The sequence below is a fragment of the Capra hircus genome, chromosome 20, assembly GCF_001704415.2.
Source record: "Capra hircus breed San Clemente chromosome 20, ASM170441v1, whole genome shotgun sequence".
Classification (NCBI taxonomy): domain Eukaryota; kingdom Metazoa; phylum Chordata; class Mammalia; order Artiodactyla; family Bovidae; genus Capra; species Capra hircus.
This window is the reverse complement of record NC_030827.1, coordinates 6,118,453-6,139,895: the sequence shown is the minus strand read 5'-3', so window position 1 is coordinate 6,139,895 and position 21,443 is coordinate 6,118,453. Positions and strand designations below refer to the sequence as shown.

At 47.6% G+C, this 21,443-nt stretch overlaps 1 non-coding gene across 1 annotated transcript; it reads left to right on the top strand.

Annotated features, from left to right (window-relative positions):
• Positions 2,276 to 2,347, top strand: TRNAG-UCC. Its single transcript has one exon. It is a non-coding gene; the product is annotated as a tRNA-Gly (tRNA).

Here is a 21,443-nt window from a genome sequence, read left to right as displayed (position 1 = left end):
TGGTCCAGAGGTGGCCATCTTAGAAAAATCCCCCAAATGAAAGACCAGGCAGAGGCTCCTTGGCAGGGACTGTGCTGGTAAGAGGGCAGCGACAGGCTGGAGTCTGAGGCAGCACCAGCTGAGTTATAACCTGGGGCTCAGACGCTGCCACCCTTCCCTCTCCTGTGAGCCCAGACCAAGTGGAGAAACCAGATCCCAGATGTATCTGCAAAGAGGCCACAGGTTAGGCTGGCGGCCTCTTTGTCAGACAATGGCGCCCTCTGCTGGCAGCACAAAGGGAAGCGGCTTCAAGGAGAGGCAATACTGGAGTGAGTTGCCAGTTTCTTCTCCAGGGGATCTTTCTGACCCGGGTATCAAACTCTCGTCTCCTGCATTGCAGGCCGATTCATATATATATATATATGTGGAACTTCTCTAGTGGCTCAGACAGTAAAGAATCTGCCTGCAATGTAAGAGACCTGGGTTCCATCCCTGGGTCTGGAAGACCTCCTGGAGGAGGAAGTGGCTACCCACTCTGGTATTCTTGCCTGGAGAATTCCTTGGACAGAGGAGCCTGGCGGGCTACAGTGCATGGGGTAGCAAAGAGTCAGACACAACTGAAGTGACACACTCTCACTTTCTCACACACACACACACACACACACACACACACACACACACACGTATGGCCCTAAAGACATCTTCAGCTGTGTGGGCTGCAGGTCTTGAAAGAAACAAGTGAAGCAGAGCTGGCAGAGACCAGAGCCCTGAAGACCCCAGGATTCCGAGACTGGGCATCGGGCCGTCTGGGCACCAGAAGTCATGAAAGGCAGTGGCCACAGTGCTGGGAAGGCCCATTCCACACTGGCGCTTTCAGCATGTGGGGGCCCCCTCTTGCTCAGCGGCAGAGCCTACCCCGAGCTCCGGCAGAGCCTTTGCCCAGCTCCCAGTCCATGGAATGTCGTATCTCCCCTGTGGCTCCAGGAACCCAGGTCCCACTCTGTCCCCCACGTGGGTCCCCCGGAGCTGGATGGTATTAGCAAAGGCGGACACAGCATGGGGTCAGCTGAGACACCCCCATGTGGCTTCAGAAACCACTTCATCAAGGACAGGCATCCAGCGCGAGGTCTGCAGACCTGAAGGAAGCTTTATGGCCAAAAGAAAGACCTTCAGAGCTGGACACTCTGGAAGGGAGTTAGAGGCACGCCTTCCCCAGTGATGTGAAGACGGTGGAACTGACTTCATGGAAACTGAGATTTATTTATTCATATTCTTTACCACTGAGCCACCAGGGAAGCCAAAGTCCTTTAATGCTGACAATAAATAAGGCATTTAATGTTAATAATAGAAATAATAATAGTGAGGATAACACACACAGTAGTACCACAAAATGACCACAAAAAGGAGGCAGAGGAAGAATAGAGGCATTTATGGAGCTCATAGAGCCAGTCTCTGCGCTAAGCATTTTACAGATCTAATTTCATTTGATCTTAGGTACTAGTATTTTTTGTCAACTTGCAGAAAAATAAGCGCAATCCAGAGAGGTTAATGAACTTGCCCAAGGTAAAACTAGATATACCTGCCACTGCCTTATGCTGTCTAGCTTGGCCCAGTTCATTTCTATCCCAGATAGAGCCCTTGTTTTCTTAGGTGGCTGGTATGATGGGTGAACTCAGCACAGCACCTTTGCCTTGGGACACAAAAGCAAGGTCCCTTGCACTACAGGGTTGCCAGACTTGGCAAATAAACAGACAGGATACCAAGTTAAAACTGAATTTCAGGACAATAACATATTTTAGTATAAGTAGATGATAAGTAGTATAAGTAGATGATAAGATGGATGAGATGGTTAGATAGCACCACTGATTCAATGGACATGAATTTGAGCAAACTCAAGGAGATAGTGAAGGACAGGGAAAAAGGGTGTGCTGCAGTCCATGGGGTCACAAAGAGTTAGAAAGGACTTAGCAACTGAACAATAACAATAAAAGTAGTTCCCAAATGCTTGCATGGGGCATAGTTATAGTTGGGCTTCCCTGGTGGGTGGCTCAGATGGTAAAGAATCTGCCTGCAATATGGGAGACCTGGGTTCAGTCCCTGTGTTGGGAAGATGCCCTGGAGGAGGGCATGGCAGCCCACTCCAATATTCTTGCCTGGAGAGTCCCCATAGACAGAGGAGTCTGGCAGGGCCACTCCATGGGGTTGCAAAGAGTCGGACACAACTGAGCAACTAAGCACAGCACATAGTTAGGGTTTTAAAAAAATGTTGTTTATCTGAAATTCAAGCTTCGGGACTTCCCTGGTGGTCTAGTGGTTAAGACTCTGTGCTTCCAATGCAGGGGCACAGGTTCAATCCCTGATTGGGGAACTAGAATTCATTATGCTGTGTGGCATGGCGGAAAATACTAAAAAATATACATATAAATGAAATTTTAAGCTTAAATAGGTGTCCTGCATTTTATCTAACTCCTCTCCCCAGCTTCAAACACCTAGACTGAGTCTCTGTCCCGCCACTTTCTGGCTGTGTGATCTTGGCAGATTATATAACCTCTCAGTTTTAGCTGCTGTGCCATAGGAAGAATATCTGCTTCTTAGAGTCGCCATGATGACCGTGATCTCCTCCTTCTAGTCCTGATTCCCTGGACATATCAAGTGGTCTCCCATAGCCTTGGGACCCTCAGGAGCCAGGCTGGCCCAGGCTTGGTTAATCCAGCTGATCAACATCAGAGCCTGGGTTGGCTTCTACATGGTCCTTTCATACTTCTGCCCGACGTCCACCTCGGCTTCCAACACCACGTCCCATCGTAACACAAGGTCCAAAGACAAGAAAAGGAGTTTCCATCCCAGGCAACTTTCCCTCATATCTCATTGTCTGAAATCGAGCATCAGAGGCTGGAGAAAATGAATAGCTTGCATTTTCAGCCTTAGGGGTGGAAGACTGTCTCTACCTGCAAAGAAAGGCAAGAAAAACAGTCGCTGGTAGAGGGCAAACACATTATAGTCATTCTCTGCCAGGCATTGTCCGAACAGTCCTAACTCTAACTCTCATAAGATAAGCATCGTTATTGCACTTTACAGATGACAAAAGTGAGGGCCAGCGATGTGAAGGTGGCTCCTTGGACAGATTGGCAGATTAGCAGGCGGGAGGATGGTGATCTGAGCCTAGGCAGATACATCAGCATCTATGAGCCTGGCCATCAGCCGTCTTGTCTGCAGGCAGCCTCCCTGGTCCTCACTCACCTCTCTTCTCTTGTTGCCACACCAGGCCTGGCACAATGTGTCCTTAACTGAGTCCCAGGGCCGGCTGTACACGAGTCATCTGATAAATGTCAACAGTTAAAGACTTAAATAATATATTAATTATTCTTAGACTTTGGCATCTTACTTTTATTATTTTAGTATTCATGTGTTCATATTTGTGTTTATTATTCGTTAGCATGTATTAATGTGTAGTTTTAATTATTAAAGACTTGCGCTTCCTTTCCACCCTCCCTGTCTCCCAGCACCGTGAGGTGGCTTCACTAGATACATGTGCAAACGCTTGACTCCCCCGGAGAGGGGTGGGGGATGGGCTGTGCCTGTGGGCTGCCCCTTCTGATCTGGACCCTGTCCCTGCCTGCTTTGTTCCCATCAGTTACTAGAACGAGAGTTGCTGATGAGACAATGCAATAACCATTACGATTAAAATGCAAGAGATGCAACAGCGTGGTCTGGAAAATGCCAAATGTAATATATTAATTATTCTTAGACTTTGGCATCTTACTTTTATTATTTTAGTATTCATGTGTTCATATTTGTGTTTATTATTCGTTAGCATGTATTAATGTGTAGTTTTAATTATTATTGTTGGGGATTAAATTTATCAATGCTTACTGGATTGGAAATTAAAATGGGGAAATTTATAAAACACTTATTTTAACTCACTTGTAAGCCCAGTACATCTAACATATCATATTTTATTTAAAAAATTTGCAGTTTTCAAAACAAAAAATTTAGTGGAAGAGTGGCATCAATTTTTGTGCAAATCTCTTTAGTGTCCAGCTTAATAGAAGAGACCTGGATTTTGTATTTGCTCTGCACTCAATCTGTTGAGATATATGGGTGGAGAATAAAAAGAAAATCTGGTCTCACACAAATATGTAGTTGGTAAAGGGAAGAGTACTTTAACAGATTTTCTAGGTGATTGTGAATATTCTTCTTTGATATTATACCCCAAATTGACAAATGGCACTTTCTCAAAGGTTAGCAGCAATCTGGAATCTGAAACATATCATTTGTTATCATTTCAGAATTTCTTTCTCCTCTGGTACATTGCAACTCATTATTCTTTCTTCGATGGACCCTCACTCATGCAGGATTTTGTAACATCCTGCATTCATTGTTTGGGAGTCATTCGTTCACTGAATCATGCAGATCTATCAAATCTTGGCATGTTTCTCTTTAAAATATCAGAAGATCACTTTCACTAATATCTGCACGTTTTTTTCTGAAGGGTGTTTAATTATTGGAAAATCGTCAGGCTCACAGTGCTGAACATGGATTTTCCCAAATTCAAATTTTCACTGGCAAGTTCAGATTTCATCATTGATAAAAATTGTCATCCCCCCCGCTTTGAAGTGATAAGCTCACATTATTTATTTTCAAGAAAATGTCTATCAAATACTTCAGTGAGTTTGGATAGTTTATCAGTTGTGCTTTCAGGAAAATGTGGCTAGTTTAGCTCAAAAAAATTAGCAAAGTGCTTTCCTTCAAGGCAACTGTCATACTTGAGTCTACAAAAAAATGCTTTATGCATACTTCCTATTTTGCCATGCAGAAGAGTAAAAAGTTGTGTATGCAAGGGTTGCGATTTAATAAAAATGATGATTTTATACGGCTTCATCCAGACGTTTGTCCGTCATTGGCTTTGCTTTTCCTTCCCTTTCTTTTCTCCCTCTTTCCTTCCTTCCTTTTTCTTTCTTTCCTCCCTCCCTCCTCCCTCCCCCCTCCCTTTCTCCCCCTCTTTCTTTCTTTCTTACCCTAAGTGCCTGGTGGGAGAGAACACTCTGATGTCGACACCACTTTGGGCCACTTCTTTTGAGTTTTCACAAAAGTTCCATGAGTTGCACCTCTATTGCCTTCCACCCTCAGTACAAATGTCAACACTGAGAAACATAAACAATGCCTTGGTATTCTCATGAAAAGAGTTTTAATCTTGCAGCCCCCCTGGCAGGAAGCTGGGGTGCCCCCAGGTCTGCAGGCCACAATTTTAGAACTGCTCGTGGTGGCAGCCTGCGCAGGAGGTGATGTGGCCTGCCCAGCAGAAGAGCAGAAAGAGAGACAAGAATGGAGACTGGACGGGAGCTATGGCTGGCGAGGTGTTTGAATGGAGGAGGGAGAGAGGCTGAATCAAGGATGACATGCAGGCATCTGACTGGGGACAGGGAGGCTGGCCCTGGGAATGCTGGCAGAAGGCCAGGCTACAGGTTGGGGCAGATAATGTCTTCATGGTTAGTTACAGTGGGGTGTCTCTGAGACACCTCTGGGGAGGCAGTTGGAGACTGGCGCTGGCTTTCAGAATTATATGTGCAGAAGGTATACATTGGTTCCTAAGAACACTGAGATTTTCCCAAGAAAGAAAGCCTATTTGTCTTCTTATTAATAGAATGTTGAGCAAGCTTAAATGGCTTTAAGACAAGGCAAGGAATAGGGTGGCTGGTGTTAACTTCTTATCCACAGGCAAATGCTTAGAGCTTTGCAATCAAAATGTTAGTAATAGTAATGGTTGATGGTCACTGGGCACTCACTCGGAAGCTTGCTGTGGCCCCAGTGGGGCAGTGCTCGCCAGCACCCTAAGTCTGGCTAGTGGGGAGCAGTCAGGAAGGCGATGGGGGTGGAGAGGGCATTATGGTGCCAGGTGAACTCTCAGTGAGCCATGCGAGCTTTGTTTGAATATGGTCCATTCATCATCGGCTCCATGACAGGCACCCCGGAAATGACTGGGGGGTGAATGGGCAGGTGATTGTGGAACTGGACTCAGGTTTGTGCTGCACAAAACCCAGGGAGAAACACAGGAGCAGCAAAGTAGAGCGGGTGCTGGATGAATCATTTCAAACCGCACGCAGAGAAGGCTGCAATTTGGGGGCAACATCCCCGCCAACCGGGTTACTGCAGACGTTCTCTTCCTCTCCCCAGCTGCTTTTTTGGAGAGCAGCCACACTGCATGAAGAGGCAGCAAAGCAGCAGCCAAAACCCATGACTTGTCCAGGCTGAAGGAGTCGGGGGGGCTCGTTTAGTTAATAAATATGTATGTGTATTTGAGTCCCACCAGTTTCTCCAAACTGCCTGCTCTCATAGTCACGTCTGTAACATGTCCCTTTGTCTCAGGTCTCAGTCCTTTCTCCAAAAAGCTGCGGCTGGTGAAGCGTGCAGAAGGCACCCGATGGGGCCTCCAGAAGCCTGATGTGGCTCTGAGCTCACACCTGTCTGCTGCCTGACCAATGCAACACCTTTGTTTGTTTTTCTTTGACCCAATTGGAAAAATAAATAAAGGGGAAATTACATAAACATCTTCCCCATCAGTAGAAGGATGCTCAAATAATTATTCTCCCATCGTTCAGTAGAAAGCTATGCCACTGGTGAAATGAATGCGTCTGATCAAGCTTCAGATTTGGAATGCTCTCCAAGACACATCTCTCAGTGGAAAAAAAGCAAACACACAGTGTGATATCACTGCCATTTAAAAATAGATATGCAGATGTATTTGCCCCTTTACACATATGGGTGTACACATGTGTGTGTGTGTGTGTGTGTGTGTGTGTACGTATGTACATATGAGGCTTCCCAGCTGGCAGTAGTGGTAAAGAATCCACTTGTCAGTGCAGGAAACATAAGAGACTTGGGTTCAGTTGCTGGGTTGAGAAGACCCCCTGGAGGAGGGCATGGTGACCCACCAACTCCAGGATTCTTGCCTGGAGAATCCCACGGACAGAGGAGCCTGGTGGGCTACAGTTCACAGGGCCACAAAGAGTCAGACTTGACTGAAGTGACTTGGCATGCATGCAGGCGTGTGTGTGTGTGTGTGTGTGTGTGTGTGTATAAAATGGAAGAATGTAGTAGAAACCGAGGACACTGGTTTTCTGAGCAAAGGGGCTAAAGAAAGGAAGGGAAAATTAATGTTGACTGTAAGCCTTTGTGTTCTATCTTAGTTTTTAGAGGAATGCATGGATATTGGTTAAATAATGAATGGCAACATTTATTAAGCTCTCATTATGCGCCAGGCATGGTCCTAAGTGCTGCGTCTGTATTACCTTTCCTACAGGGAGAGTTACGGCCCTGGCATTGTTTCTGGGAGACAGCTGCCAGCCAGGGACTACATTTCCCAGCCTGCCTGACATCCAGCGGCGGCCACATGACTTGTTCTTACCAATGAAATGTGAGCAGAAGTGAGGTGACATCACTAGGGTGGAACTCTTAAAAACAAGCAGTACTGTTCTGGTACCCTCTTCCAGCTCCACCACCAGATGCAGAAGGTTCGGGGGCCCTGGGGGAGGGTAGAGCCACAAGATAAAGGCACCTAGCCTCTCGAATTATCTTGTAGACAAGTCTCTCACCAACTGGGATTGTCCACATTAGACAATGACTTAGAAATTCTATGAAATTAATTCTGTAGGAGGAGACATAGAATTCTAGGGTTTATTTCTTTTTGCAGCTAGTGTTGCTCTAACTTATCTAAAAGGATTGGATTAGCTGCCAGGTGCAGCGTGAACTAGCTAGGAGCAACAGTGTGTTGGAGGGGGAAGCCCAGTTAAAAAATCCTCCGAGTGTGAATGGTGGTGTCAGATTTGGAAAGAAGGAGACAGGACCTAGGAGGAGGCATGGCAACCCACTTCACTGTTGTTGCCTGGAGAATCCCAGGGACGGCGGAGCCTGCTGGGCTGCCGTCTATGGGGTCGCACAGAGTCGGGCACGACTGAAGCGACTTAGCAGGAGCAGCAGCAGACAGGACCTAGGGGGAGGCATGGCAACCCACTCCGGTACTCTTGCCTGGAGAATCCCCATGCGCAGAGGAGCCTGGCGGGCCACAGTCCATGGGGTCACGAAGAGTCGGACACAACTGAGCGCCTAAGAACAGCACAGCACAGCACAGACAGGATCTAGACGTCAGGAGGCAGAGGACTGAAAGGAGTCCGGAGGGAGGGGTGTGAAGGAGAGGGAAGAGCAGAGGAAGCCGTTCGGATCTCTTCCCTTCCCAGCCGCGTGGGCAGCGATGCTGGTTCAGGCTGGCAGAGCACCGAGGGAGAACCAGCGTCTCCATTAGGATTCAGAAAGCCTGGACCGCTTATTCAGTATGAATTTCTGTCACTTGAGGGCTTCTAAAAATTATATCCAATGAAATAAGTAGTATTTACTGAATGTCATCTGTGTTCACGTTCCCCCATTTGCCTTCAAACCGTCACCCTACAGTTGGTTTACTACAAAAGTGAAAGTGAAAAAGTCACTCAGTCGTGCCCGACTCTTTATGACTCCATGGACTATACAGTCCATGGAATTCTCCAGACCAGAATACCGGTGTGGGTAGCCTTGCCTTTCTTCAGGGGATCTTCCCAACCCAGGGATCAAACCCAGGTCTCCCGCATTGCAGGTGGGTTTTTTTTTTTTTTTCCCCAGCTGAGCCACAAGGGAAGCCCCTATCTAAATACAGGATTCAACAATGGATTTTAAAATATCTCTTAATTGTCTTTTAGTGAGGCTCCCCCTCTCACCTGCCTGCCATTCGTTTCTTGAAGAAGCAGGGTCATTTTTCCGGTAGCAGTTCTCACATTTTGATCTTGGCAGATTGACTGATGATGCTGACAAGTTTCTCTCTCCCACACGTATCTCTAAAACTTAGTACTAGAAGCTTGGAATTCCAGGTGAGTGATTTTTTGCAAGAATCCCTTACAGGTAGTGCTGCGAACCTCTCACAGCCTGTGCGTCCTTTCTTGTGTCTGGGTGTTCACATTTCAGTATTGTCAAATCGCCCAGAAAGTTAAGGGTATGGCAACCAGATGGCTCCATCCAGTGTAAGGTACCACACTGATTTGTCCCTTGAGAGTTTTAGCAGAAATTAGTAACCATTGCCGAGATGGAGTGTTTTATTTGTAAAAGAATTGGGTTTCTAACTCTATCATTGCTCCTGTATTTGTTAGCTTAGAGTCTTTCCCAAAGAAGAATATTCCATCAACCATCTGCTTATCCTGAAATATGGTCTATAGAGGCAAGACAAGATAAATGTTTTATTCTTTCTCTGTATTTATCAATTTTCAGAATAATAAACTGGTATCCCAGCAACCTCCAAAAGTAAGAAGTAGTATTATTATGAATTCAGAGACTCTATACATTTGCTGTGTTTCAATCCAGTGCAGTCATTATTCTTTCTGATGCTAAAATTATCCCATCGTTAAGCCGAAGGAGGAGCCCTTCAAATCAGCTCTTTGATAGCCTCTTACTTTTAGGCATGACAAGACGTGCCAGATTCTTCTTATATACTTCCTGCTCCAGATCTGGACGCACATATACACACATACATTATCCTGAGCCAAGCCTTTTCCACCCAATACTTTAGAGATAATGAAACAGGGACTTGGGGGAGTGCTATGACTTGTCCAAGGTCACACAACCAGGGAGGGGCTGATGGGGTCTGAGGCCACAGCTCTCACTCCCCAACCCTTGCCACTGTTGAAAAAATAAAAAAGGAAAATTATTCATGACACTCGTGGAAATGAGTAAGGAAGATGTTATTCAAAGGGGGCCATTGTCATGGTTAGGGGACACTGCCCTGGGGTCTTGTAGCCAAGGAGAGAGATTGGGCCCAACTCCAAGCATAACGTGGGCAGGTGAAATTCTATAGCCAAGAGGCAGAGGGGGTCTGTGCCTGGACAGCCACCAAGAGGAAACTTCAGCGCAAGGAGGGGTTTAGGGTGTTATTAAATGAACGCTTGTTAACACCAGAACCAGGTGCTAGAAGGTGAGCCAAGATTCACCAACAGAAAGTGAAAGTTGCTCGGTCATGTCCGACTCTTTGCGACCCCATGGACTGGTAGCTTGCCAGACTCCTCTGTCCATGGAATTCTCTGGACAAGAACACTGGTGTGGGTAGCAGTTCCCTTCTGCAAGGGATCTTCCCAACCCAGGGATCGAACCCAGGACTCCCACATTGCAGGTGGATTTTTTATCGTCTGAGCCACCAGGGAAGCCTGCAAGGGAAGTTTGTCCCTTACAGGTCCTGAGGGACATTCACAACAGCCCTCAAGTGGCCACACAGGGAGCTCAAGGCAGCGCGCAGGGAGAGAAAGGACCTAGAGCACGTGCATTTATGGGGATCTTTGAGTGGGGTTCTGGGGCTGAGGCCAGATCAGCCCATTTAAACCGAAAGAGCAAGGCTTTGGTAAGCCCTTCAGGGGTCATATCTAAGGGGTGCTGGGAGCCCCAGGAGATGGCTGATCTAGAAGGAAGGCGAATGGGGCAGCCGCAGCAGGATTTCCGTTTGCTGGAGACTCTGGAGTCTAGAGCACATGCTCCAAGTCCACCCGGCTGCCCGGAGCTGGCTCAGAGGGAGGGCACCTTCCCTCCGGACACAGAGGGCTATAACTGTGCCCCCAGAACTGACTTACAGGGACAGCGTCTGCAGAAGGGCAGACATGGGCGTCAAGAACAGCCAGGCGTAGTCAGATTCCAAGGGCTGAGAGAGAAAAGAAATTTATCAGGCCCGTCGACGTGCAAAGCTCTGTGAGCCAAGGGTTGTTATTTCTGGTTTATAGATGAGAAAACAGACGCCCAATGAGGTGATGACCTTGACCAAGGGCACTCAGCTCACAGGCCATAGTTAGGTTGTGGACCTTGCTCTGTCTGATGCCTGAGATCTTGCTGTTCCCCTGATCACAGCTGCCTCCTGGCTGGGGAGGGCTGCCTCTGACTGAGGAGCCAGAAAGCCTCCCTCGACCTCTGCTCCCCAAGCCTGCTAGGCCCAGGGGAAGCCTGGCCTCCTCTTATTAACCTGATCTAGGGTTTGGGAAACAGCAATATACCCAGTTATGCTCTCCTTTAAAGGTATTGATGAGCTCATGGTCTTTTCTCTGCATTCCCACTGACCTATTTAGAAGTAAAATGGAAAAAAATTAAATTATTTAAATCAAAGGCAAATTATAAAATACTTAGCAACCAAGTTAATACAAAAAGATACAGCACCTATATGAATGAAGCTGTGCAGCCTTAATGAAGATGCAAAATACGTCTTAATGAGCAGAAAAAAAATTTCAGGTACCTGAATAGGAAAACGAATTACCATAAATTCTTACCACTTCAGTTAGGATCTCAATAGGTTTTGAACAGGACAAAGTTATTTTCAAGTTCTTATGGAAGAAAAAAATGTCAAGAAAATGCAAAATATTCTTGAAAAGGGAAAATACTTCCAGAAACAATCAAACAAACAAGCTAATTTAAGAGACAGCCAAAGTACAGTAGGGCAATGACCAGCAAGAAAGCAATGATACAGGACAGCGTGTTAAAAACACACCCAAGTTCACAGGGAAACTTGATATTTAAAATAGTGGCCTTTCATTTCATTGAGAAATATATGGTACTTGACATCTGGTGGAAAACAGTATCTGGGCCACATTGATCATACATTTCAGATAAAAGATTCAAGGTAAATTAATAATCTAAATGCAAAAAAACAAAATGAAAATAATAGAAGACATCTTAGGAAAATATCTTTGAATGGAGATGATCTCAGACAAGTCAGGAGAATATACACACGACTGTATATTCAATAGATGATCAGCACGGACCTACTGCACAGCATAAGGAGCTGTACTCAGTATCTTGTGATAACCTGCGACGGAAAAGAATTGTAAAAAAGAATCTGAGTCACTTAGCTGTACATCTGACACTAACATACTATCAGTTCAGTTCAGTTCAGTTGCTCAGTCGTGTCCGACTCTTTGCAACCCCATGAATCGCAGCACGCCAGGCCTCCCTGTCCATCAACAACTCCCGGAGTTCACTCAGACTCACGTCCATCGAGTCTGTGATGCCATCCAGCCATCTCATCCTCTGTCGTCCCCTTCTCCTCCTGCCCCCAATCCTTCCCAGCATCAGAGTCTTTTCCAATGAGTCAAGTCTTTGCATGAGGTGGCCAAAGTTACTGGAGTTTCAGTTTTAGCATCATTCCTTCCAAAGAAATTTCAGGGCTGATCTTCAGAATGGACTGGTTGGATATCCATGCAGTCCAAGGGACCGTCAAGAGTCTTCTTCAACACCACAGTTCAAAAGCGTCAATTCTTCGGCTCTCAGCTTTCTTCACAGTCCAACTCTCACATCCATACATGACCACAGGAAAAACCACAGCCTTGACTAGACAGACCTTTGTTGGCAAAGTGATGTCTCTGCTTTTGAATATGCTATCTAGGTTGGTCATAACTTTCCTTCCAAGGAGTAAGCGTCTTTTAATTTCATGGCTGCAATCACCATCTGCAGTGATTTTGGAGCCCCCCAAAATAAAGTCTGACACTGTTTCCACTGTTTCGCCATCTATTTCCCATGAAGTGATGGGACTGGATGCCATGATCTTCGTTTTCTGAATGTTGAGCTTTAAGCCAACTTTTTCACTCTCCTCTTTCACTTTCATCAAGAGGCTTTTTAGTTCCTCATCACTTTCTGCCATAAGGGTGGTGTCATCTGCATATCTGAGGTTATTGGTATTTCTCCCGGCAATCTTGATTCCAGCTTGTGCTTTTTTCAGCCCAGCGTTTCTCATGATGTACTCTGCATAGAAGTTAAATAAGCAGGGTGACAATATACAGCCTTGACGTACTCCTTTTCCTATTTGGAACCAGTCTGTTGTTCCATGTCCAGTTCTAACTGTTGCTTCCTGACCTGCATATAGGTTTCTCAAGAGGCAGGTCAGGTGGTCTGGTATTCCCATCTCTTTCAGAATTTTCCACAGTTTCTTGTGATTCACACAGTCAAAGGCTTTGGCATAGTCAATAAAGCAGAAATAGATGTTTTTCTGGAACTCTCTTGCTTTTTCGATGATCCAGCGGATGCTGGCAATTTGATCTCTGGTTCCTCTGCCTTTTCTAAAACCAGCTTGAACATCTGGAAGTTCACGGTTCATGTATTGCTGAAACCTGGTTTGGAGAATTATAAATCAACTATATTTCAATAAAAATTTTAAAAATAAAAATAAAACAAGTCAGGAAACCCAGGTGCTTCGACAGGTAGGAGAAACAGAGCTGACTGCTCAATATGCTTCAAATTCTGAAAAGCAAAAGATCCCATAATCAAAATCAAAATGTTTGGGGAAAACGTTACATATGTGAGAGTCAATTTTTCCCAGTACATGAAGAACTCCTACAAAGTGATAAATAAGAGGCAAACAATGAATCTAAAATTGAACAAAAAATATGAAAAAGCCAATCTTTTTGTATTTAGGGAAGCTCAAAATAGAAGAAAATGAAATATTGTTTCCACCCGTTATATTTGCAACATTCAAAAGAATGGTCAATCTGATTCTGATGTGGAGATTACGTAAGTAAATGTTAGTGGCTCAGTTATGTCAGATTCTTTGCAACCCCATGAACTGCCCTCCAGGCTCCTCTGTCCATGGAATTCTCCAGACAAGAACACTAGAGTGGGTAGCCGTTCCTTCTCCAGGGGATCTTCCCGACCCAGGGTTCAAACCAGGGTCTCCTGCATCACAGGCAGGTTCTTTACCCGCTGAGCCATCAGGGAAGCTCTGATGTGGGGAGTGGTCCTCCTCTTACAATGGTGTGGGAGTGCTGATGGCTATAATCGTTTTAGAAGGAATTCTGGGGAAAAAAAAATATTGTAGGTTCATAAACACGTATCTTTTGGCCCAGGAATACCACTCTTGAAAAACCTACCCACTAGATATTAAAACACACACATGAAAATGCACTGAACGTGGAGACACAAGAGGAGGAAGCTACCTGGGAGTTTCCGGGACTAGTGTGGGGGATAGGGGTGAGAGTGCAAGTAAATCGAGGTGATCTCTCCAGTGAATCACTGTGCACCTGTTACCCAGCAGAAGACCCAGGGAGATGGCCAAGATGCTTAGGTAAAAATAACAAATTGAAGAGAAGTGTATGAGGCACACTCTTATTTGTGGTCAAACAAAAAGCCCCCAAAGACATGAATGAATACATGAGCACAGAGGAATCCTGTATTTCAGCAGAGTCCCAAGCCTGCTCAGCCCTGACGTCTCCATAGCCCTGAGCACAAGGGACGCCTCCGAGCGGTTCCCACACAGGGGTGGCCAAGCTGGGAGCATCTGCGCCCTAGAAATTGGCAAATGCTGGGTATGTTCCGGTTTTATGCCCTGGAAGCCAGTAGTTAACTGTGACCAGCACATTGCTGCCACAAGGGGGCCGGAAAGGGGAACAAACACTGTCTGCAGAAGCTCCCAAAGACCTACTTACTCTTCACACTAGGAAACAGACAAATACAGATTAATTTTTATAGCACACAGGGGACCCATCCAGGTTCCATAAAAGGAACACGGTTCTTTCAGGAGGAGCCTGTGGTCTGTGTAGCCTGAGCCACTGCACCAAGGGCTATGCTGCATCTTGGCCACTTGAGGGCAGTATAGCCACAGCCAAGTCCCCGCACAGCCTGGGTGACGCTCCCAGCTTCTGCCAGAAGCCGGGCTTCTCAGCTCCTCCCCGCCCTGGGACCCTCCCAGTAAGGGGAGGCGGGGAGAAAGGAGGGAGAAGACTCAACCTTAGTTTACTTACGGAGAAGGCAATGGCACCCCGCTCCAGTACTCTTGCCTGGAAAATCCCGTGGGCGGAAGAGCCTGGCAGGCTGCAGTCCATGGGATCGCTAAGAGACACGACTCTGCGACTTCACTTTCACTTTTCACTTTCGTGCTTTGGAGAAGGAAATGGCTACCTACTCCAGTGTTCTTGCCTGGAGAATCCCAGGGATGGGGGAGCCTGGTGGGCTGCCGTCTATGGGGTCGCACAGAGTCGGACACAACTGAAGTGACTTAGCAGCTGCAGTAGTTTACTTAAACCTTAAGGATGTTGATTTCAGAGGTGGGGATAACAGTAATAGCCTTCCAGCCTGTGTGCTTGGTCATCCAGTCGTGTCCGACTCTTGCAACCCCACGGACTGTAGCCCACCAGGTTCCTCTGTCCATGGGATTCTCCAGGCAAAAATACCGGAGTGGGTTGCCATTTCCTTCTCCAGGGGATCTTCCCGACCCAGGAATCGAACCTGGGTCTCCTGCATTGCAGGCAGACTCTTTACCAACTGAGCTGCGAGGGAAGCCCACTAAAATGAAAACCACTCAGTCATGTCGGACTCTTTGCAACCCCACAGACTATACAGCCCATGGAATTCTCCAGGCCAGAATACTGGAGCGGGTAGCCTTTCCCTTCTCCAGGGGATCTTCCCAACCCAGGGATCGAACTTAGGTCTCCTGCATTGCAGGTAGATTCTTTACCAGCTGAGCCACAAGGGAAGTCCGCCTGCTCAGCCTGTTACCATGTAAACCACGTGGTCCCCCTTGCAGTGTGGGAGCCATTGCAAGATCATGAGCCTCAGTTTCTTCATCTGGAACCACAGAGGATCCACAGAGGATGATAGTACTGCTGTCAGGGGGCTTTGTGACAATTAAATAATATGACCTATCAAGAGTTAAGTACTATTTTATAGAGTAAAACACTCACTGACTTAGAGAAGTGACTGACCAAGGCTGCACACTGAGTGGGGTCTGGTCACGGGACTTGGTCTCGTCTGCATAACGGCACAAAGCTCTCCTCCCCGACCTGGCACAGCAGAGACGATGGAGAGTCTGCAGGCTGCTCTGGGGCCCGAGCCACTCTGCCCCCCACCCCCACCAGGGTGGGCCACCTGAGACTCCGTGTTCCCCTCTCTGGGCATGACTCCTTCCTTGTAAAGTGAGGCTTGTAACCACGGGGGTGGTATGGGATCCAGAGACAGGGGCATGGAGCTCTTCATAACAAGCTGTCCCTTCAGCTCTTCATTCAACCTGCATGTGCTCCAGATGCACAGAAGGCTGCATAAGGGTGTGGGGTGAACCCCCTGATTTTGCCATAATGGGCTCCTGATCTGGAGAGGGGAGACTGATTGAGGCTGTTCCCTCCTCTGGGCGTGAGTATTGTTATTTGGCAGGGTCAGGCATTTAGTGGGTGGGCAAGGCACCTGTTAACACCCTTCTCCTTCCGACCTCCCCACCAAATGCTCAAACACATGTTGTTGTTACTGTTTGGTCACTCACTCATGCCCAGTTCTTTGCAACCCCATGGACTGTAGCACACCAGGCTTCCCTGTCCTTCACTGTCTTCTGGAGTTCACTAAAATTCATGCCAAATGAGTCGGTGGTGCCATCTAAACATCTCAACCTCTGCCATCCCCTTCTCCTATTGCATTCAATTTTTGTCAGCACCAAAGTCTTTTTCAATGAGTTGGCTCTTCACATCAGGTGGCCAAAGTATTGGAGCTTCAGCAACAGTCCTTCCAATGAATATTCAGGATTGATCTCCTTTACGATTGACTGGTTTGATCTCCTTGCGGTCCAAGGGACTCTCAAGAGTCTTCTCCAGCACGAAAATTTGAAAGCATCAATTCTTTGGTGCTCAGCCTTCTTTATGGCCCAACTCTCACATCCATACATGACTACTGGAAAACCAATAGATTTGGCTATATGGACCTTTTTTGGCAAAGTAATGTCTCTGCTTTTTAATATGTCATCTAGGTTGGTCATAGATTTCCTTCCAAGGAACAAGCGTCTTTTAATTTCACGGCTGCAGTCACCATTCACAGTGATTTTGGAGCCCAAGAAAATAAAGTCTGTCACTACTTCCACTTTTTCCCCTTTTATTTGCCATGATGTGACGGGAACAGATGCCATGATCTTAGTTTTTTGAATGTTGAGTTTCAAGCCAGCTTTTTCACTTTCCTTTCACCCTCATCAAGAGGCCCTTTAGTTTGTCTTCACTGTCTGCCATTAGAGCGGTGTCATCTGTGTATCTGAGATTGATACTTCCCCCAGCAAACTTATTCCAGCTTGTGATTCATCCACCCCAGCATTTTGCATGATCTACTCTGCATATAAGTTAAATAAACAGGGTGACAATATACAGCCTTGACGCACTCCTTTCCCGATTTTGAACTAGTCCGTTGTTCCGTGTCCAGTTCTAACTGTTGTTCTTGATGAGCATACAGGTTTCTCAGCAGACAGGTAGTCGTGGTACTCCCATTTCTTTAAGAACTTTCCACAGTTTATTGTGATCGACACAGTCAAAAGCTTTAGCATAATCAATGAAGCAGAAATTGATGTTTTCCTGGAACTCCCTTGCTTTCGCCATGATCCACTGGATGTTGGCAATTTGATCTTTGGTTTCTTTGCCTCTTCAAAACCCAGGTTGTACATGTGGAAGTTCTTGGTTCACACATGCTCAAAAGCATACATGGATGCGCCGGTACACGTGCACATGCGCAGACGCACACAGATGTTGAGTCTTCATTTGTGGGGCACTGCCTTTCCCTGTTTCAGAGCAACACATGGGGCTGCCTGGCAACCGGGAACAGCTCAGCGTGACAAGCACTGTCCGACGCCTGATGCCCGATGCTCACAGGGCCACGGACAGGAGGGCTCCTCTGTCAAACCTCACCCAGACTTGGGAGGCGGTGGCGCGTGAGCCAAGCCCTGAGCATCCCATGCTGCCCACCCGGAAAGGCCACCCAGCTCCGAGGGTCACAGGCAGGCAGCCACATCCTGTTTCTGAGCCGGGCTTTCTGGTCCACAAGCCAGGGCAGGAGCAGCTAGACGGGGCTCTGCACGGAGGGCACGGAGCGGGGGTCTGGGCGAGTAAGCACTGCGGGGAGAGTCCATGCTGGCGTTTCTGCAGCCGGTCCTCAGGCGTCAGCTCACAGCCTCCCTCAAAGGTGAGGACCGCTTTTGCCCTGCAGCGTCTCATCACAAATGAGTGTCACGGACCTTCCCCCTCCATCCGTCCCCATCAGGGACGCTGCTCGGAGGACTGACTAGGACAGAGACGCACTGACTGGCCGCACAACGACGCGAATAGGCCTTGCTCCCTGACCCTCTCTCCATTCTTTTAGGGGCTGGAGCCCAAACCTCGCCTCACGCCTGACTCCTCCTGCTCCCCATCCAGCAAATGCAGGTGCTCAGACTCTGGCCGGACTCCTGCTCATCCCTCACTGCAGACGGCTGCCCGATGCCAGCCCGGATCATTTCAGCTACTGTCAGCTTCCTGGGGACCGAAGTGGTCCCTGCACGGAGCTCTCCAGCGGCTGCCATCTCATTCAGAATAAAACTCAACGTGCTTCCTTGGCCTGGCCATCTGCCCCGATATCTCCCCCGACTCTCCCCTTTCCCAGCCTCAGGCACTAACCTCTCATCCACTCCTCAGACACTTTGCATCTTCTGTTCCCTCTGCCTCACATGCCCTTCCCCAGAGAGCTACTTCTGGTCTCTGCTGACCTCTCGTGTCAGACCTGCCTCTTCTTCTCACATTACAAGGATATGTTCCTCTTCACCTCCTGGAGACCTACCATCCCTCTGTCTTGTCCTTTGTAGCTCTCATTGCCACTTAACACTTTGTATACTGACTGTGCCCCTTTCATGTGTGCAAACTCCGCAAAGGAAGGGGGCAGTTCTCCACTCAGCCCCCAGCTGGCAGTCCTCAGCCATGGCAATGAGTAGGCACCCAGCAAATAAATCCTGAACTAACGACTGAAGAGGAAGCAGAGGGAGGGCTGAATAAGTGCATGAGCGAGCGAGTGAGTCTGGTGTACGCTCCAAGGGGTTGGTTCAGAATGAAAGGAGATGGCAAATGCTCTTCTGCACTGGCTTCCTCTCTGCACCACAGTTCCTCCAAAATCCCACACAACTGTCCTCATGGGCACACGCAGAATTCTTGTTCCGGAATTCATTACAAAAACGCTGATGGCTGGACTTGAGTCAAAGAACTTTGGACCTAGAAGAATCCAATGACTGCCCAGAAATGGTGCTCCAGGTTAGTTCTTTCTCCTCCAAAGACAGCCTGGTCTAGGGGAAATGAAAGACTCTGCAGGGACAATCCTGGAATCAAATTCTGAATGTTCTTTCTCCAATCTATAGGACCTCCGGTGTGGTCATTCACTCGTCTGTGCCTCAGTTTCCCCCTGTGTATAATGGGTGCGATGCTTCCACACACAGATGGAGCACTGGGACAGTTAGGCAGGGACAGAGCCCTTTGGGGAGCCATGTGTTTGATGCTGGGCACACAGAGCACCCAGCACGTAGGGGACACACGGCAAATACCAGTACCCTTTCCCCACTGCTGGGCCACGACCCCAATACCCCTGTCTCCTATTCCCCTGTGGAGCTAGGGGCAGCAGGAGAATAAAACAACTTACCCAAGGCCATACATGGAGAGAGTTCTGTGAAGCTGAAGCTGGGTGACTCTCAGACCCTTGATTCCCAGCTCAGGACTCACCCACTGCCTCCCACGAAAAGTGTTCATTTTAAAGACTGCCTGGAAACACAGTTCCCTGGGCTAGCACTGGGAGTGATGTTGAAGAAAGGAGCTCAGGTGAGCTCCACGCTCGATGAAATCTCCTGAGCTGGGATGGCGCTTATTGAGGGCCTCCTATGTGCCAAGCCCTTTGGTATAAATGCCTTCATTTGATTTAATCCTTACACAGCCCTGGGTGGCAGGGCATCAGTCTACCCATTTCACAGAGGGGAAAGCTGAGGCTCCAAGAGAGGCAGCGACTTTCCCAAAGTCCCAAGCAGCTTACAAATACTGGAACTTGGATTCAAACCCAGCTGTCTAAACCCCAGCTTTCCCCACTGTGCCCGTCTACCTTTCTGAGTCGCCTGAAAGCCTCCCTTCTCAGCCACATCCACCAGGGCTGTGACCCTGCTTTCTCCACAGCAGAGACCTCCAGCCTAGACTCCTGCAGAGTTTGAGCAGGTAAGGTGGTGAGGGAGGTGGGCAGTGTGGGGAACCTCACTCCTAAAACCCTGCTAGACATGGGCTCCCATCACTCCTTCAGAATGCGGGGCAAGAAACCTCATTCAAGAGAAATGGAAATCCAAGTTCTCATGGGAAATTCCCTTTAGAACGTCGGTCACAGCTGCAGTTTGTGCGTGGTCCTCATCTGTAAGCCAGCATCACTGGATCACATATGTCCAGCGAGAGGGAGAGAGAGCAAGAGGACGAACTGTGCACACGGATGAACTGTCTCCTCTTTTTCTTTTCCCTTTCCTTCCCTCCTTTCTTTCCTTCCTTCATCCTTCCCTCCCTCCCTCCCTTTCCCTTCTTTCTTTCTCACTGTTATGGGGTGAGTCATGTACCCCAAAATGTATACATTGAAATCCTAAGCCCCAGTACCTCAGAATGGGGCTGTATTTGGAAATAGATTCCTTAAAGAGGTGATTAAGTAAAAAATTAAGTAAAAGGCCATGAGGGTGGGCCCTAATCCAACACATGTGAGCTCGTGGGAAGAGATTTGGACACAGCCCCACATAAGGAAGGTCATGTGGAGACACGGGGGAAGATGCTCGCCTGCAAGGCACACTGCGAGGCCCCAGAGAAGACCAAGCCCGCTGGCGCTGCAAGCCTGAAGCTCCCAGCTCCAGACCTGTGAGGCAACATATTTCTGTTGTTTAACCACCCAGTCTGTGGTACTCGTTACGGCAGCCCCGGAGAACTGATTCAAACTGATTGCTTTTCATTCTCTCTCTTCCTCCTGTATCCGGTACTGAAAAGGATCACATCGCAGAAGGAAGCAGAGCTCACAGGATGAACAGGTGACCCATCTGCTCCAGGAAGAACGTAATTTGAGCAGGAATCTGCCTTTGCACCCTTCCTAGAGACCGAAGTGAAGGACACGCCTCTCAGGAATTCCCGCACTTCCTCTCGGGGACCTTATGGAATTTTCTCAGAACAATGCTTGCGGATGTACAGTGAGACCTTGAGGGCTTGTCACTCCAGCAACAAGAGCTATTCTTCAAGATGCAGGCCAAGAAGAATGAGGGTTGGGGAAAGGAGAGGAAGGGTATGAGGGGTCCCTGTGTGCTGGGACCCCCAGCTGCCTCCCACCACCAAAGCTTGTATAAAATTCTATGCAAGCTCACAAAATGGTGCAGATGAGTAGATTTTGTTTTTTCTATTTCTTTTAAACAGAGACATTTTTACTAAAAGATTGATTTGCAATTTCTGCTGTATAGCAAAGTGATTCAGTCACATTCCTTTTCATAGTCTTTTCCATCGTGGTCTATCCCAGAATATTCCCCGTGCTGTACAGTTGGACCTTGTGGTTTATCCATTCTGTATGTAACAGTTTGCATCTGCTAATCCCAAACTCCCACGCTATCTGGCCCCCAACCTCGGCCAGTTTGCATCTGCTAATCCCAAACTCCCACGCTATCTGGCCCCCAA